Below are 16,049 nucleotides of genomic sequence, written 5' to 3' on the forward strand. Positions count from 1 at the left end.
GAAGGAGCTCCAAATGGATTACCAGCAGCAGCAGGTGCAGGTGGAGTAGCTCCCGGTTGATACTGGGGTCGCAACGGGCATTCATGTTGCATATGTCCTAAATTACCACACCAAAACCAGGTTAATTGCGTTGCGTCATTCGTAGGGCTGGTAACAGCAGGGTTTGTAACTGGGAAAGAACCTCCTATGGGTGGAAAGGAACTTCCCATCCTAATTCCCCTGCCAAGAAGTCCCCGACCGCGAGGAAAACGAGCTTGGAATGCCCCACGGACCCCTCGAGGATACCCACGCCCTCAGTTTGCAGAAACTCCTTGAGCTATGGCTACAGCTAGTAAGTTCATATCTTCCTGTCTTTCTCTTCGATACCGGCAGCGTTCGACCTCACGTTCTTTTTCCTGCCGAAGGCGCTCAGCCTCCCTTTCTAATTGTAGTTTACGTTGTTGTTCTTCTGTACGGCCATTATACACAAAATTAGCAACAGAGAGAACTTTCTGCAAATTCTCTGCTTGCCAGCCAGGCATATGTTTTTGAAAATGCTTTCGAATGTCAGGGGCTGACTGATGCCATCTCAAGGCATATCAAGGATAAGAGGGTTATTAGGGGCAGTCAGCATGGCTTTACCAAGGGTAAGTCATGCTTGACCAACCTCATAGCCTTTTATGACAATGTAACAAGGTGGATGGATGATGGCAGAGCTGTGGATGTGGTCTACCTTGACTTCAGTAAAGCCTTTGACACAGTCTCCCAAGTCATCCTAGTTGCTAAGTTGAGGAGGTGTGGTCTGGACAATAGAGTAGTGAGGTGGGTTGCAAACTGGCTTAAGGAGAGAAGCCAGAGAGTGGTAGTCAATGGCGGGGAGTCTAGTTGGAGGCCAGTATCTAGTGGAGTGCCTCAGGGGTCAGTACTGAGGCCAATATTATTCAATATATTCATGAACGATTTGGATGAGGGAATAGAGTGTACTATCAGCAAGTTTGCTGATGACACTAAGCTGGGAGGAGTGGCTGACACGCCAGAAGGCTGTGCTGCCATCCAGCGGGACCTGGACAGGCTGGAGAGTTAGGCGGGGAATAACCTGATGAAATTTAACAAGGGAAAGTGTAGAGTCCTGCATCTGGGCAGGAACAACCCCAGGTTCCAGTATAGGTTGGGAAATTGCATATTAGAGAGCAGTGTAGGGGAAAGGGACCTGGGGGTCCTGGTGGACAACAGGATGACCATGAGCCAGCACTGTGCCCTTGTGGCCAGCAAGGCCAAGGGCATCCTGGGGTGTATTAGAAGGGGGGTGGTTAGTAGATCGAGAGAGGTCCTCCTTCCCCTCTACTCCACCCTGGTGAGACCACATCTGGAATATTGTGTCCAGTTCTGGGCCCCTCGGTTCAAGAAGGACAGGGAACTGCTGGAGAGAGTCCAGCGTAGGGCAACGAAGATGATTAAGGGAGTGGAGCACCTCCCTTATGAGGTTGAGGGAGCTGGGTCTCTTTAGTTTGGAGAAGAGGAGACTGAGGGGTGACCTTATTAATGTTTAAAAATATATAAAGGGTGAGTGCCATGAGGATGGAGCCAGGCTCTTCTCGTTGGCAAACAATGATAGGACAAGGGGTAATGGGATCAAGCTGGAACACAAGAGGTTCCACTTAAATTTGAGAAGAAACTTCTTCTCAGTGAGGGTGACAGAGCACTGGAACAGGCTGCCCAGGGGGGTTGTGGAGTCTCCTTCTCTGGAGACATTCAAGGCCCACCTGGACATGTTCTTGTGCGACCTCACCTCCAGTAAGTGTTCCCTCTGAGGATCTTAATTTACTTTTGTTATTATCTAAGTACCAATATATAGAAGCCAGTATACAAGCAAGTAAAAGAAGTATCTTCTTCTGTTTTCCAAAAGTAGCATCTAGATCCTCAAGATTTTGGATTTCCATTGTGCCTCTCAAAGTATTCTAATGTAATTTGGGCTTGAATGAGGTAAAGACAATTTTTGACATTTCATTATCTATTTCATAAAATTGATACTATTTCAGAAAAAATATACTTAAGAGTTAAACACCCTTAGTTTTGAGAAAATATTTTCTGCACTATTGCTTGTAATAACATATACTCAGGCTTTGCTTGCTAGAACTTTGGCATTGTTAAGCAGTTTCTGCCAATGAACGTAATTTAAAGTGCAATGTTTTCTGTTACAAGAAATAAGAATGTATAAAACACCAATTCTAGTCTTGGTAACTGGACTGCAATAACATATAATCTCATTCATAAAATTAATAAAGCTCCTTCTTAAAAAAAAATTATATAAACTTTCTTGTACCTGCTCTGTACAGTAATGAAGATATTTCACTATTCATTACTAAAATTACCACTTTATATATTTAAGACTTGAACATGTTTTTCCCAAAGCATCACGCTTACTCCCTGTTATTAGAAATTTACTTCTCATCTGCCTTTGCATGTCACCTCACTCAAATTTTATGAAAATACTTGGGACAAAAACCAAGTGACAGGTATTTCAAACTTTCTAGCAAAGTTATTTTTAATAATAACTTTAAATTACACAGGTACATGGAAAATGCAATAGTTTTATGTTTCCAACTAAAGTGTCTGTGTCTCAAAGTTTCTAACTTGTGATGGGTTGACCTTGGCTGGATGCCAGGTGCCCACCAAAGCCACTCTATCACTTCCCCTCTTCAGCTGGACGGGGCGAAAATATAATGAAAGGCTCATGGGTCTTGATAAGGACAGGAGGATCACTCACGAATTACCATCATGGACAAAACAGACTTGACTCAGGGAAATTAATTTTATTACTAGTCAAAATCAGAGTAGGGTAATGAGAAATAAACCCAAATCTTAAAACACCTTCTCCTCCACCTCTCCCTTCTTCCTGGGCTCAACTTCACTCCTGGCTTCTCTACCTCCTTCCTCTGAGCAGCACAGGGGGACAGGCAATGGAAGTTGTGGTCAGTTCATCATAAGTCTCTGCCGCTCCTTCCTCCTCACATTCCTCCCCTGCTCTAGAATGGGGTCCTTTCCATGGGAGACAGTCTTTCACAAACTTCTCCAACATGGGTCCTTCCCATGGGCTGCAGTTCTTCACTAACTGTTCCAACATGGGTCCTTCCCATGTGTCATTTCCACAGGGTGCAGTCCTTCAGGAACAGACTGCTTGAGCGTGGGTCCCCCATGGGCTCATAAGTCCTGCCAGCAAACCTGCTCCAGCATGGTCTCCTCTCTTCATGAGGTCACAGGTCCTGCCAGGAGCCTACTTGGGCACAGGCTCTCCATGGGGTCACAGCCTCCTTTGGGCATTCACCTGCTCTGGTGTGGGGTCCTCCCCAGGCTGCAGGTGGATCTCTGCTCCACTGTTAATCTGCATGAGCTGCAGGGGGACAACCTGCTTCATGATGGTCTTCACTATGGGCTGTAGGGGAATCTCTGCTCTGGCACCTGGAGCACCTCCTCCCACTCCTTCTTCACTGCCCTTGGTGTCTGCAGAGTTGTTTCTCTCACATATTCTCACTCCTCTCTCCAGTTGCAGTTGTGCAGCTCTCCCCCCCCCCTTCTTAACTATGTTATCCCAGAGGTGCTACCACTGTCACTGATTGGCTCAACCTTGGCCAGCACCAGGTCTGTCTTTGGAGCTGGCTGGCACTAGCTCTATAGGGGAAGTTTCTGGCATCTTCTCACAGAAGCCACCCCCTGTAGCCCCCACCACTGCCAAAACCTTGCCATGCAATCCCAATGCATAACTCCTCATTTAAAATCAGAAATTGAGGTAATACTAGAATTTTTGTTCAGGGTTTCCAATTACTTTAATTGTATGACAGATTAGGTTTGGAAAATTCAAATAAAAAAAAAATATGCCAGTAAGAATACTACTTAAACTGTTCTGAAAGTAAAGCTTTATACTGGTTGCCAACAGTAATAAAAATATAAGTTTGCAAAGTGATGCATGGAATATTTTGCAGTATAAAACGACATAGTTCAAGACTCAACCGATACTTTCATTTTCTTTGGGATGCAGTTGTTTACCTGCCATCCATTCAATAAAGAGGTTATAGTTACTCTTCTCACATGTAGCCCCCAACATTCGAATAATGTTAGGATGGTTCAGATGACTCATCATCCTTATTTCTTCTCTCAGTGCTTCAACTACCTCTTCTTGCTCAGATGATATGTTTCTGACATATGTTTTGAAATATGGTATTCAGATTTACCTTACATAATTACCAGTCCTATAACCATCCCCCTTCAGTACAGTAACAAGAATGGATGGTTTTCTGTCCCTTTTCACCATCTGGAAATAGCAAGGATTCTCAAGTCCCTTCAGCTGAGACTGTATATCTCCATGTGAGACCGTGATAGAAAATTAATGGTGATCTTCTGGAGAAACACCAACAAAAATTTCTCCAAGTGTGGCATAGGGAAACTTCACTCTCCTCTGCTTAAACTAGGATTTTTTTTTCAGATGTTGAAGAAAAGGAAGAAAGATAAGGCCTGAAACAGGATTCTGACAGTGATGTTTTTTGTAAGACTTTTTACCAGTTTAACCATACTACCTGTTTCATAACTAAACCTCTTATCCCAGAAAGTCAATGGGCAAAAAAAAAAAGCTGATCAGAAGTCCAGCAATGGAACTGGAGCCAACCCCAGCTCTGATCCATACTAAATTTGAAATAATAGTATCTTGCAGAGAATTTCCCCTGGGCCTCAGAATCGTCATCATCTCTCCAGAAGGAGCCTCAAGGACTTACTCTTTCATAAGAAAGAGTTTCAAAGGAGAAATACCTGATGACAGATATTCTTTCCCTGATTAAATGTTTTGAAATTGCTTGATTCCATAGATATAAGTTCATTCTGGAATTAATAAGAAAACGTTAGGACTAAAATTCCTTCTATGTTGATATCACTGATTCAGACCTAGGGCACCTTAAGTGTGGAAGATTTACATGTAGAACCTTCCAAAATCTTGAGCAAAGCATGTGCATTTGGGCCTCTTTTCTCAGTCATATTTTTGTATCTAATAAATTACAAATATTAAAAATACTTGCCTCAAAGTTGGTGGTTGGGTCAGAGGAAACAAGCATTAAACTACATTTCCTTTGCTTAAGCTGTTTTAGGAAAAAAAATCTTGACAAGGGGAAATTACTTTTAATAGCTATCTTTCAAATAGAGCATCAATTTGGAAACAAGAGACCTGGACTCCATTCCTATCTCTGTCACTGATTTGTGAACTTGATTAAAAAAAAAAAAAAAAGCATTTGAAGAACTATGAAAGAAAAGGGGCATACAAAAAAGTATTTTTTTTTCTTTTAAGAAGTAAAAGAAACTGAAAATATTATGTTAATTCTATGGACATAAAGATTTTGTATTATGTATCGTGAATACACACAACAGGGAGAAGAGGAAGTAGGGAACAGAAGTTTGTGAGAGCAGAGAGCTTTTATATTTAATATTTCAAAGAAATATTGAAGAACAAGCACAATATATTCAAGAAAGTGAAGTATTTACCTGTTTTACAGCCATCAATGTCCCTGTTCCTACATCTTGAGCTTGGTAACAGGAAGAGAAAGCTCTAAGACCAATTTGCTGACCTTTAAGCCATTCTGCATCTTCTCTGTAATGGTGTTTTGCTTTGATATGTCCAGGAAGGGTTTCTGGTGTCTACAAATTCAGTTCCAAATCAACTTCATTTTTACTAACATGCATCTAAAATATAGACATTCTGGAAGGCTATGAAATATCCAAGTTTATATGCCTCTCCTCTCCCTTACAGTTATTTGTACTACATATTATACATGTTTCAGTTCACACCAGAACACCAGCGTGTTCTGGTCTCACACACACTCCTACTGTATGTAAGAACAGAATGCCTCCCCTATATTATTACCTGAAGGTGAAAGGCAAGATGTAAGGACACAAATAGGAGAAAGATTTTTTTTCTATTCCTGATCTCATGTCTAGTCAAGGTTTCAGTCAGCACCTACAGTAAACACAAAATTATGTTTTCTACTTAATTTATTTCTGTCATTTTATGCTTCACATTGTTACCTCATGCAAAGGATCACAAACCCCAACAATTAATTCCTCTTTCCAGTAACTCTACCAAGTCTTACCTTTTGTAGGCATGCAGCCTCACAAGCTTCCAGCACCTGTCTTACTCTCAAGTCAATACACTTAACTATTTTGTGAACTTTTATACAATACTCCTTACTTTTTCTATTCTTATTTTTTATGCTTTTGTCTACTTGCAAATGAACATGCTTTTTCTGATTTCTGAAGTATCTCACATCTTCTCTTTCTACTCCTGCTTAAAAACTTTGTTATCATTTCCTGTTTCCCCACTTCTACACTTTCTTCTTTGCCATTTTAAAGGTCGGTACATGATATGATATCTCTCTTCCAAATACTGTCTCCAAACCTGTTAATAACCATAGATGGATTCTGTTAGCACCCTCAACTGACAGACTGTTAATATTCCAACTTCTAGGAGAGGGTATTGAGTCCCTTTGTGTTTTATATAACTTTGGAAATACAACAGCACTGCTTTATAAATTCAGTGAACTTCGGTTGAGACATGCTAAATTACCATATGTACACTTACATCCTGCTGAATTATTATATCTTCACCATTTTCAAACTGCAGTTGGGGAATTATTGGTATCTTGAGATGCTGACATTGCCATAGCAATAGCTAAAGCTTCCTCTTCTTCAGCTTCCATCTTTTCCTTGCATTTTTGGTTATGATTTACATCGTCTGTGTAAGTATCATCATTTTCTGCCTACTAAGGAGAAAGAAATGCAACTTCAGACTTGAATGTAACTTTACCATCACTTGTTGGCATGAAGGCCTCGAGCAGGTCTTCAATACTGGAACCCTGGACTTTAGCAGGGCTAACTTTGGCCTTTTCAAGCAATTCCTAGGGGAAATCCCATGGGCAAGACTGCTTGAAGGAAAAGGGGCCCAAGAGAGCTGGATTGCATTCAGAGATTGCTTCTTAACGCTCAGGATCAGAGCATCCCCACACGTAGGAAGTCAAGGAAGAGAGCCAGGAGGCCTGCGTGGTTGAATAGGGATCTGTTGGGTATGCTCGAGCAGAAGAGGAGAGTTTACAGGTCATGGAAGCAGGGGCTGGCCACTTGGGAAGAATATAAGGCTGCTGTTAGAGGATGTAGGAAGGCAGCTAGGATAGCCAAGGCCTCCTTAGAATGACAGCTGGCGAGAGGGGTCAAGGACAGCAAAAAGAACTTTTTCAAATACATAGCAGGTAAAACCAATACCAGAGGCAATATAGGCCCACTGATGAATGGGGTGGGTGCCCTGGTGGCAGAAGATACAGAGAAGGCAGAATTGCTGAATGCCTTCTTTGTCTCTGTCTACTCTGCTGGAGGCTGTCCTGGGGAGCCCTGTACCCCTGAGACCCCGGATGAAGCCAGGTCAATGGAGGAGTTTGCTTTACTCGATGAGGACTGGGTTAGGGAGCTATTAAATAGTCTGGACATCCATAAAACCATGGGTCCAGATGGGATGCATCCACGGGTGCTGAGGGAGCTGGCTGAGGTCATTGCTAGACCGCTCTCCATCATCTTTGCCAAGTCTTGGGAAACAGGAGAGGTGCCCGAGGACTGGAGGAAAGCAAATGTCACTCCAGTCTTCAAAAAGGGCAAGAGGGAGGACCCGGGTAATTATAGACGGGTGAGCCTCACCTCTGTCCCTGGGAAAGTAATGGAACAGCTTATCCTTGGTGCCATCTCAAGGCATATCAAGGATAAGAGGGTTGTTAGGGGCAGTCAGCATGGCTTTACTAAGGGTAAGTCATGCTTGACCAACCTCATAGCCTTTTATGAGAATGTAACAAGGTGGATGGATGATGGCAGAGCGGTGGATGTGGTCTACCTTGACTTCAGTAAAGCCTTTGACACAGTCTCCCACAGCATCCTCACAGCTAAGTTGAGGAGATGTGGTCTAGACAATAGAGTGGTGAGGTGGGTTGCAAACTGGCTTAAGGAGAGAAGCCAGAGAGTGGTAGTCAATGGTGCGGAGTCTAGTTGGAGGCCAGTATCTAGTGGAGTGCCTCAGGGGTCGGTACTGGGGCCAATATTATTCAATATATTCATTAACAATTTGGACGAGGGAATAGAGTGTACTATCAGCAAGTTTGCTGATGACACCAAGCTGGGAGGAGTGGCTGACACACCAGAAGGCTGTGCTGCCATCCAGAGGGACCTGGACAGGCTGGAGAGTTGGGCAGGGAATAACCTGATGAAATTTAACAAGGGAAAGTGTAGAGTCCTGCATCTGGGCAGGAAGAACCCGAAGTTCCAGTATAGGTTGGGAAATTACATATTAGAGAGCAGTGTAGGGGAAAGGGACCTGGGGGTCCTGGTGGACAACAGGATGACCATGAGCCAGCACTGTGCCCTTGTGGCCAGGAAGGCCAAGGGCATCCTGGGGTGTATTACAAGGGGGGTGGTTAGTAGATCGAGAGAGGTCCTCCTTCCCCTCTACTCCGCCCTGGTGAGACCACATCTGGAATATTGTGTCCAGTTCTGGGCCCCTCAGTTCAAGAAGGACTGGGAACTTCTGGAGAGGGTCCAGCATAGGGCAACAAAGATGATTAAGGGAGTGGAGCACCTCCCTTATGAAGAAAGGCTGAGGAAGCTGGGTCTCTGGAGAAGAGGAGATTGAGGGGTGACCTTATTAATGTTTATAAATATATAACGGATGAGTGCCATGAGGATGGAGCCAGGCTCTTCTCGGTGGTAAACAATGATAGGACAAGGGGTAATGGGTACAAACTGGAACGCAAGACGTTCCACTGAAATTTGAGAAGAAACTTCTTCTCAGTGAGGGTGACAGAGCACTGGAACAGGCTGCCCAGGGAGGTTGTGGAGTCTCCTTCCCTGGAGACATTCAAAACCCGCCTGGACATGTTCCTGTGCGACCTTACCTAGGCGTTCCTGCTCCAGCAGGGGGATTGGACTAGATGATCTTTTGAGGTCCCTTCCAGTCCCAAACAGACTGTGATACTGTGATACTGTGAACTGAGCTCTGCATTGACATCCAATTTACATTTCTCATCTACTGGTGTGAACATTGTCTCTTCACTTGGTATAACCGCACTGCTACTACTATTGCCATCACACCGCAAAATATAATTCAGGTCAAGTGTCATACTGTTTCCTGAGGTTTCTTCCTTCTTGTTCACATTACTTGGGGTGGGTTGTAATGGCTTTGGCCTGTGTACGTGACTGAATGGCGATGGGCTGGCTTGGGTAAAAAATGGAGAAAGTTTCTCTGGTTCTTTATTTTCAGAACAGTTTCTCTGAAACTGGAGAGAACGTTTCTGCTGTGTGTGAGGAGAAGGTGAAGGGACTTTGTAAGCAACGAATCCTTGAGGTTTGAGTTTAGAGACATCTGTTATAGTGCCAGCTAGTACAGATGGGTTTGAAGGAGACACAAGTATTGGGAATAGTGACTGGGAATGATTGGAAGAGGGAGAAGAGTTCAAACACTGACTGGGGGGTTTTCCTTTTGTTTGAAAGGCTGGCTTTGGTTGCTCAGTGGTTACAGATAAAATGGGAACTCCCACAGCAAGGCCAGCCAGCATCTCAGAAGTGTCCTCTGGACTGGCACTTGGCTTTTTATCACTTAAACTTTTCTCACATTTCCTTGATAACTGGCCAGTACTGCTAGGAGTATTACTTTCAGTAGCTTCTGGAGAGTTATTTGGTACAGGTAGCTGCAAAAAGTCTTCATGTCGACATTCCCCAGAGTGCATTTCTTCTATGCCTAGCTGGATGGTGTCTGCAATTTCCATTTCATCTGCTATTGCCATTGGACGTCGATGCATCCTTCTGTAATGAGTTGAGCTTGTCACACTCAACATTTCTAACAGCTTTACAAAAACATGGGGCACTCTTGCCACCATTCTTGCTGCACTCAAGAATACTCTCTGCAATAGTTTTCTAACCATTGAGTGGGAATTGTCAATTGACTGCAGGGCAAATTTTAAGAGGGAGAGAAGTTTCTTATACCTGAAAGTTAAAAAAAAAAAAGTCTTATAAACTGATATACTCTAGTTAACTAGTGCCAAGAAAGCCATTTCAAGATAATCTATTTAGCTGTCAGTTCTGCAGTAGAAATGAGACTTACTGCTGCACTGATGCTTCAGAATTGTTTCACAGGTCACAAGTTAAAAAAAGGCAACCATTTACTCTGTAAAGTAGGTGCACTTTTGCATATAAATATACACTATTTGTTTACAGGAATTAAAATAACCAATTTTTGAAGAAATCACCAACAACACATTCAACTACAAAGAGTAAGTCATGTAGTGTAAGTGCCTGTCTACTACAGTATCAGCCTCTAAAACACTTCTTCAAACAATGTGGGGATAAAATTCACCAGGAAATTCCAGCAGAAGTCTGTCTATTAGGCAAAGTCTCCCCAGTAGTGCTTGCCAGTTGCTAGACTCAGTTTGAGTTCCGAGAATACAGTTTAAGACATAATCAACACCTCCAATACCAATACACCCTATAAATAAAGTTGATAAAATAAGGATTAGATATGTTCACAATCTAAATTCTGATCTAAATAAATATCAGAACTATATAATACAGAAATACACAATGTGGGCCTGAATTAACACCACTGCTTCCCCCCCCCCCCAACTGCTGAGAGCAACACTGTTCTCTTTGCCATGCTGGCAAATACAGGATAAAACCTGTATTAAATTGAAAACAATTCACTCTATTTGCTTGTAATTATAATTCAATTATATACAAATAACTATTATTACCAGATTTAAGTATTTCTCTCCCAATTGCCAGCTCTCCCACTTGGCCTTTACACATCTCCAATAGTGTTGAGACTGAAAGTTGACTTGTTCGGCTATAACAAATTAAAATACAAAACCCAAAAAACTTTTAGCAGATGTTTTCAAGAAAAAACATTTTAATAATTAAATTTCAATAATTATAAGCTTAAAATTGTGCTTGGAAAATTATTTCACAACACTTTATTCCAATACACTTCTCTAATCCTCTATCTGCAAGCTACCAATAGTTGTGACATTTTTTACAAGAACACTTTGAGAAACATAGTGTCTATCACTAATACATTAAAAAAAAAAATGAAATCAGCTTCCCTATTTCTCAAATTCTTAGAGACTTTCGGGCAATAATATCTTTATTAAAATAAATTAATTCAGCTGCACATTAGGATCTCATCCTCTTGCACAAACATGCCAAATCCAGCACCACAAGGAACAGTTCTATTTCACTTATACATTTAATTTTAGATTAGATATAAGGAAAAAATTATTCACCGTGAGAGTGGCGAGGCACTGGAACAGGTTGCCCAGAGAAGTTCTGGATGCCCCATGCCTGAAAGTGTTCAAGACCAGGTTGGATGGGGCTTTGAGCAACCTGGTCTAGTGGAAGGTGTCCCTGCCCACAGCAGGGGATTGGAACTATGTGATCTTTAAAGGTCCCTTCCAACCCAAACCATTTTATGATTCTATGATTGCTAAACTATTGCCAGTGCATCTCCAGTTGCAGTCTCAGAAGCAATACTGCTTAGGAACTAAACTGAAAGAGACAAAGAAACAACAACAAAAAAATTTTTAAAATATCAATCCGGTGGACTTCTGCATCTAGTTTACAGTACAGATGAAGAAATGATTGGTCTGGCACAGCAGACAGTGTAGCTTGGGAGAGAAAGACAAGGCCTACACAAGCCAGAACTGCCAAATGCATTCACTCAGAATAGCCATCTCCTAACATGACACGATGAATTAAAAAGTAGCAGTGTTAACACTTTATGACATAGATGTACAACAGCTTTTGTTGAAGTAGGAAACATATATATTAAAGATACAAAATTTGATTACTGGCAATTGCTGAAGGGTACCAAAATGATTCTATGATTCTATGCTTAAAGGGGAGTAATGAGAATTAGACCAAAGCAATATCAACAGGAATGGAGGAGATGGTTGATGACTGCACCCAACACATCTTCCTTTTTTTAAGAGGAAAAAAGGCCTTATGCAAGCAAAGCATCATTTCAGATTTGTAAGTGCTAGAAAGATATAATTGAGTGCCTTCAAAACCTACATCTTTCAAGACAGAAGTCGGTTGGTAGCAACTAGACTTTAACAAAAACATGTATACATATGATCCACACATTTTATTTCACCACCACCTATAAATGGTCTCCTAGTTTAACATGTTAGGTTGGTACAAGAGGAATTGCATTTTTTGCATTGTTGAAATTTACCGTTTGATATTGGAATACATTCTTAAATAAATGTAGTTACATCATTTGAACGTGCTTTTCTCTCTTTACATTTTTTGCTACTGATTTATTACTTGCTATTTATTTTATATTTATTTTAGACTATGGAAATGATGTTAGACAAAAAGCAAATTGGAGTGATTATCTTATTTGAGTTCAAAATGGATCATAAAGCAGCAGAGACAACTCACATCAACAACGCATTTGGCCCAGGAACTGCTAACGAACGTACAGTGCAGTGGTGGTTCAAGAAGTTTCACAAAGGAGACAAGAGCCTTGAAGATGAGGAGCATAGTGGCCAGCTATCGGAAGTTGACAATGATCAATTGAGAGCAATCATCGAAGCTGATCTTCTTAAAACTCTATGAGAAGTTGCCGAACAACTCCACATCGACCATTCTATGGTTGTTCAGCATTGGAAGCAAATTGGAAAGGTGAAAAAGCTCGATAAGTGGGTGCCTCATGAGCTGACCCAATATAAAAAAAATCGTTGTTTTGAAGTGTCACCTTCTCTTATTCTTTGCAACAACAATGAACCATTTCTTGATTGGATTGTGACGTGCGATGAAAAATAGATTTTATACAACAACTGGTGATGACCAGTTTGATCGTTGGGCTGAGAAGAACCTCCAAAGCACATTCCAATGCCAAACTTGCACCAAAAAAAGGTCATGGTCACTGTTTGGTGGTCTGCTGCTGGTCTGATCCACTACAGCTTTCTGAATCCCAGTGAAACCATTACATCTGAGAAGCACACTCAGCAAATCGATGAGATGCACCAAAAACTGCAACGCCCGCAGATGTTATTGGTCACCCAAAAGGGCCCAATTCTTCTCCACAACGTCTGACTGCACGTCACACAACCAATGCTTCAAAAGTGGAATGAATTGGGCTACGAAGTTTTCCCTCATCTGCCATATTCACCTGACCTCTCGTCACCCAACTACCACTTCTTCAAGCATCTTGACAACTTTTTGCAAGGAAAATGCTTCCACAACCAGCAGGATGCAGAAAATGCTTTCCAAGAGTTCGTCAAATCCTGAAGCATGGATTTTTTTTTTTTTTTTTATGCTACAGGAATAAACAAACATTCCTTGTTGGCAAAAATGTGTTGATTGTAATGGTTCCTATTTTGATTAATCAAGATGTGTTTGAGACTAGTTATAATGATTTAAAATTCATGGTCTAAAACCGCAATTACTTTTGCGCCAACCTAATAAGGCAGCGACAAATGAATCTTCAAGACATTTCAGTAACAATCCAAAATGAATTTGAAGTTCATGAGACACCATACCTGTTGGCATCTACATATTTAACTAATACTGTCTCTACAACTGGCTTGAGAAATTGTTGTAGTTTAGTCCTCTCTGCTAAAGTATGACAAGGAGTATTTACCAGCATGGTTCTTAAGGTTTTCTAAGAGAAAGGAAAAAACAATACATATGAAATAAAATTTGCTACACAAATTTATTTTATTTTTTTAAGAGTTGTAAATAGTTCCATATAAATTTCATTCAAAATATCAGTGAAATGTTCAAAGAGTAAACATCTTACTATATATTCACTGTTAGAATTACTCATGTATTCTTTGAGACTGGAAAGAATCTGGTCATAAAAGTACTGTTAACACTTAGCACTGTAGCAAGTATTTCCTTATATTTGACCAGTGGAGTCATGCCATTTCACTCTTGCTGAGGATTTTGTTCAACCCACTTTCAGATGATGGTTAAAAGTCATCAGTGGTACTCAACAACAATTATTAGGATTCCTGACTTGATATATCTCCTCCCTTTCAAAAATGAAGTCATTTGAAAATTACTAGAATAAAACAAGTAAATGAGCTACTTACTAAAGCAGACACATACACTTTGTAGACAGGGTCAGCACAGACCATGGACAGCACACTGCAGCAGGATTCTACCCCTACATCTCCTGAGATACTGGTCTGAGATGACCCACTAATTTCTCCCAAAGCTCCAGCACTTGTGTTGTTTCCATTGCTACTTCCAAAATTTCCAGTGCTTTCACCATTCGCCAGTAATAGAGCACCACTAACATCGTGGGAAAGATGTATAAGTGCCATCTCTCATATATTCCAGTTTTGAGAAAACAAGCAGTCAGTTAATTCTAATCCAAATACCTTCTAAGGAAAAAACAACTGAAGAATATTGCAACTTAAGTACTTAAGAAGAACAATCAAAAAGAGCAAAGAAATGTTTCTGGTGAAAAGTCACCTTAAGAAGCCTGACAGGAAAAATGTGCCAGAAGGTAGGGTCTTAAAAAAGATTCTGTGATATTATTTATGATGTTTCATTTCTAAGTCATTGGTTCTTCAAAAACTCTGCTAAGAGAATTGGGGAAATAACTGTATGGATGGTTTCATTCCCTCTGAATTTTAATTATTCAGTATGGAGTTTGTTTCTAGACATTGATATAAACAACTCTGAAACCAACATCCAGCTATAACAGACAAAAGTTACAGCAGACGTATAGGCAATACAAGTTCTTCCACTGTTCTTTTAAATATGTGATCCCTGCTCAGTTGAACCGACCTCTAGACTCTTGAGGTTATTTAGGTCATCCAACTCCTGCAACCCAACTTGGGTAACAGTAAGTGTCAACTTTGCATTTGACACTTGTACAACCAAAACTAGAATTAACAATACTACTAGAATAAAGAATACTACATGGAACAGGCAGGCCCAGCAAATCAACACATGGCTAAGCAACTGGTGTCATCGATGGAACTTTGGGTTTTTCGACCACGGGAAAGTCAGTCCTTCACCAGGTCTCTTAACACCTAATGGAACGCATCTCTCACAGAAGGGGAAAAGGGTGTTTGCTCAGGGGGTAGCAAGACTGATTGATAGGGCTTTAACCTAGATTGGAAGGGGGAAGGGGGTGGTAGCAGGCAGATCAGTGATGAGAACTGGGATGGCACACCAAAGCCTGAGGAGGTGCTTGGCAGAGAGATTCCTCAGACTTCGCCAGGAGGTGAACAGCACAATCAACCACACTTGAAGTGTTTCTACACTAATGCGCACAGCATGAGGAAAAAGCAAGATGAACTAGAAGCCTTGGCCTGGTCCCAGGGATATAATTGGCATTAGCGAAACCTGGTGGGATGAATCCAGTGACTGGTGTGCCATGATGGATGGCTACAGGCTATTCAGAAGGGACAGGCATGGAGAGGTGTGTGGGGGGGTGGCACTGTATGTAGCAGAGGGGCTGGAGTGCATGGAGCCGACAATTGGTGATGGCAAAGTTGAGAGCCTCTGGGTAAGGATTAAGGAGCAGACAAATAAAGCGGATGTCGTCGTGGGTGTCTACTACAGGCCACCCAGCCAGGATGACAACACTGATGAGTTATTCTTTAAGGAACTAAGTGAAACCTCCAAATCTGTTGGAGCGAATAAAGGACTCAGCATTCCAATTCAATCTGAATCATGAAAGCCATTTATTACAGAAACAAACCTCCTTATATATGCAACTATTCTCTGATCACACATCCATGCTCCAAGCATGCATTCACTAATTGGATATCATCTATGTTCATGAGCTGTCCACACGCTGGAGTCTCACTGCTGATAGGTTCGTTGATTAACGTCATGTTGATGCCCTGTTATTGCAGAACTGCCTCACCCCCACAGCAGGTTCTGTTTTCAGCTTTCCAAGGTGGGCCTGAAATTCCTTTGTGCCTGGCTAGTTCAGTACAACAAATCTCCATCTAACAGAAACCTATCCACGCAAATCATCTGCC

The 16,049-nt window shown here is 41.6% G+C and overlaps 1 pseudogene across 1 annotated transcript; it reads right to left on the reverse strand.

Annotated features, from left to right (window-relative positions):
• Positions 1-293: 293 nt before the first annotated feature.
• Positions 294-15,438, reverse strand: LOC308051407 (mitogen-activated protein kinase kinase kinase 1-like; annotated as a pseudogene). Its single transcript has 10 exons — positions 15,406-15,438; positions 14,139-14,432; positions 13,584-13,705; positions 10,794-10,885; positions 10,339-10,528; positions 9,031-10,029; positions 6,596-6,861; positions 5,503-5,655; positions 4,024-4,186; positions 294-448 (listed from the first exon to the last, which is right to left on the reverse strand). The product of its transcript is annotated as a mitogen-activated protein kinase kinase kinase 1-like (transcript).
• Positions 15,439-16,049: the final 611 nt, after the last annotated feature.

Source organism: Nesoenas mayeri, assembly GCF_963082525.1.
Source record: "Nesoenas mayeri genome assembly, chromosome: W".
In the NCBI taxonomy this organism is placed as follows: domain Eukaryota; kingdom Metazoa; phylum Chordata; class Aves; order Columbiformes; family Columbidae; genus Nesoenas; species Nesoenas mayeri.